This window comes from Adiantum capillus-veneris, chromosome 17 (assembly GCF_014529385.1).
Source record: "Adiantum capillus-veneris isolate H3 chromosome 17, ASM1452938v2, whole genome shotgun sequence".
In the NCBI taxonomy this organism is placed as follows: domain Eukaryota; kingdom Viridiplantae; phylum Streptophyta; class Polypodiopsida; order Polypodiales; family Pteridaceae; genus Adiantum; species Adiantum capillus-veneris.
This window is the reverse complement of record NC_140947.1, coordinates 34,318,687-34,322,452: the sequence shown is the minus strand read 5'-3', so window position 1 is coordinate 34,322,452 and position 3,766 is coordinate 34,318,687. Positions and strand designations below refer to the sequence as shown.

The 3,766-nt window shown below is 39.7% G+C and overlaps 1 pseudogene; it reads left to right on the top strand.

Moving 5' to 3' along the window:
- The first annotated feature begins 603 nt into the window (after positions 1-603).
- On the top strand, positions 604-2,186 carry LOC147437044 (uncharacterized; annotated as a pseudogene).
- Positions 2,187-3,766: the final 1,580 nt, after the last annotated feature.

Below are 3,766 nucleotides of genomic sequence, written 5' to 3'. Positions count from 1 at the left end.
TTGCTAACACAATGGCGGTGTCACTTCTCCAATGGCCGCTCCGTAGCTCGCGTAGCAAGAGGATAGACTCTCTCTCTCTCTCTCTCTCTCTCTCTCTCTCTCTCTCTCTCTCTCTCTCTCTCTCTCTCTCTCTCTCTCTCTCTCTCAGACACAGTCACGGCTCTCAAAAACTCACCTTGATTAATGATTCAAAATTTTTTCTTTAGGTTTACAAAAATCGGCTCTTATACCTCAGCCTTGGAGGTGTGAAAACATCTCTAATCTAATTGCATAAGCAGGTGACACTACTTGGGGAATACAAGCTGGAAACTCAATTGATTCCCGCTAATTACAATGAATCAGCTCCATAAAAAAATGAAATGTCGGAAAGAAATTTATTACAATAAGTGTTTACAAAAACATGAGTGTGAGAAAAAATGTATAGGTGTGGTTCTCCGCTCAACATCCGCTTGCTGAAATCTACTCGTACAATGTCTACGCACGTCAGTCTATAGGTGTATGCACTTACGTGCGGTGCTCATTCATGTGCTTGTTGAATTCGTCTACCTATAGTGTCTATTAGTTGTTTGCAGGAGGTTTGCTGCTACTTCTTCAATTTTCTCGATGGCATTACTTGTCAAAAGGCCCTCTTTTCTGCCCTTTCTTGTTTCAAGGGCTCCAGGCTCTGGTGTGGAATCATACATTGCGTCTTGCACTTTCGCAACTCGCAGGTCTACAAATAGAGCTCCTGATGTTGTTGTTAGTGCTAAAGATGATACTACTACTACTGATGAAGATGAGGACATTCAAGACAACGTAGAAGTCCGTGAGTCTACTATCAATTTCCCTCTACTCAAAATCACAAATCTGTTTAAGCTTTTGTTTAATGGATTGAATTTGATGATTTTTGAGGGGACTGTGGGCTTCTTTGTGAAGCTGATGCAGGATTTGATCTCTTTTTTAATGGTTCTACTTGTGCTGACGTCTTAAACCTTCAAAACTGTTCACTACTAGTTCAAATCATATTGAAAGTAAAGAACTAAAATTCTCCCCTGAGAAGGCATGCAAGGTAGGCCTTTATGAAGTAAAAATCTTTTGAGCATCTGTGGCAAGATGCCTGTGTATTTCAAACTATAAACGCTTGCAGGTTTTGTAAGCGCATTGATACTCCTCCTAGTATGGACATATGAGGAAGGTTTCATACCTCCATGGTGGGGAGACTAGTGGCAGGCATGATAAAATTTTGCTTGCTTTGTAAGCGCGTTGATACTCCTAGTATGGACATATGAGGAAGTTTTCATACCTCCATGGTCGGGAGACCAGTGGCAGGCATGATCTTTGAAACAAGAATTCTTGTTCCTATTGGCCCTCACCACACTCTTCCATTGTCTGTCATGTTGCACTTGACAACTAGAAGTAGGTCTAAGGGCTATTTTTGGGTGTAAGTTTGGTTGGTTTTAGCTGAATCGCAGGACATTTACATAAATTTTGTAAAATTTTTCATTCTTTAAGTGTTGACCATATCTTTAATGAACGTTAGAGTTTGCTTCTTGTCCTCTTTTCTTACCAATTTTAAAACATTTGTCTTGTTCTTGCTTCTTGCAGAGTTTGACAATGCAGTGCAGGCTGTTGATGATACAACAAATGTTTATGTTGTTCCATGTTGCGTCTCCCTGCCCACTCAAAGGAGAGCTTGGGCTAGTGCACAAGATTAAAATGTTGTGAGATTCAGAATGGATATTCCAGGGATTGCAAAAGAGAATGTGAAGGTGTATGTGGATGATGGGAAGCTACCAATCAGTGTTGTGTTATGTGCCTCGTGCCGTGCTCATGGATCTCGAGCCAGGTACTATGGACAATGTTCGAACAATAGGCCCCTATGGGCAGATCTTCCACCCTGATAACTTTGTCTTTGGCCAGTCCGGAGCTGTGGCAACAACTGGGCCCAAGGGTCACGGAGCTCATTGATTATGTCCTTGACGTTGTCTGCAAAGAGGCTGAAAACTATGACTGCCTTCAAGGTGAGTGCCTTTAAGATCGCATTCTATCGTTCTTTATTCTATTTTATTTTCTGAAATGTTGTTTCTTCATGCCTTCTTTGTCATTTCTCCGATGGTACAGTTCCATTTATGTCTAGTATAATGATTGTGTTGTCAATTTTGTTTATATTTGACAATGTAGCTAGCTTGTGCAGTCGTCTTGTTTGAAAATAATGTTCAGATCCTTCCTCAGTGAAGGTTTGAAAAAAAAGTTTAGATCTGTCCTCAGTGAAGGTTGTCATATTTCTTTACGTGAAATTTTCAGCAATGCTGTTCTAACTTCTCTAGCTTCCTAGTATCCCCCCTCACTTGGTAGACATTGGCTTTAGATCTACGCTCACCACTCCCAACTAGTGCTGGATTCCAAATTTGTTTCAAGTTAGCAAGGCTTTGCCACAAACTCTTTCTTCAATTAATGTTGATCTGCAAACTGTATATTGTTTCTATGCTTGAGATGTTTGTCTATACACTATGATGCAAGCCTCTGTAGTGGAAAAAGCTTCAATGTCTTCAGCATTGTGTCATTAATCCTATTGAGCTGGTTGATGGTATCTTGTATACCTGGAACGACGGTTTTTTCTTTCTACTATAGCTACATCTCATAAAAAAGCTAGCTTTTCTCTACTGATCAGTTAAATCTGTGACTCCTTGCTTTGAGGCCTTTGTTTTGTAGTTGTTTTGTAGTTTTGAGCTCTATCTCCTGCAACAATTCACGTTCTCAACGGCTTCCTTGGGCCTCATCTAATTAAGCTTCCTCTTTTCAAACTTCTTCGGCAAGGATGATGACGATGCAAGGAGGAGTTTGTGCTGACGCTCACGATGCGAGGCCAGCACCTTGCAAGCGAAGCAATCGCCAGACGCAGGGTGAGTTCTCAGTTCATTTTAGTCGTGGACTCATTTTCCCTTGCTCAATGCCCTTAGGCTTTAGCTATGGCAGCCGACTCTTGACCTGCTCATGAGTGACGTTTAGTCCTGACGTCCCGACCTGTTGGAGCTTGCGTCCGAGTCCCGACTTCTTCCACTGTAGCCGCCAATGTTGTTGACTCCCTAAGCCTCTGGTTACCTGCTCGATGCATTAAATTGGCTTTTAGATCATAGTTTGAAGCATCTATCGGTAGTTACAATCTTGTCACATTTCGTCAAATTTTTTCAAGGCAAGATCAAAACCTAGCTTAGATTTTGCAAGTTAGTGATACTCACAATTTTGGGTGGTAGTGTTCTATTAAGTCAATAAAGAATGCACTTAATCTCAAACTAGATGTGTGACATCATAGCATTAAAGATTTTAAGATTGTTAATTTCTTTTATATGTATTTACAAATTCTATAGTCTAAATTTTCTACATGGTCATATGGCTTGACCGGTATTGCCAAAACACGTCTAGCATACCTTGGGTCTATGTGTCACACATACACAATGTTTTTATTTTGTATATAATTACAAATATAGACACGTCTAGCATACCTTGGGTCTATGTGTCACACATACACAATGTCTTTATTTTGTATATAATTACAAATATAGTCTTAAATCCCTTGTGGGAAGCCTACTAAGTAGGTGGCTAGTATCTTATATTTTGAAATTGAGATTTGTATCAGTTTGCAAGACAAATGCTATTTGTTTTGACAAATTACATTGAAACGATTGGTTTATTTTAATTTAGTATTCATTATATTTGTTGCTTTTCATGATTTTTTCTCTTAGCATCTATTGCAAATGAAAACACACTACAATGTACACTTCTGTTC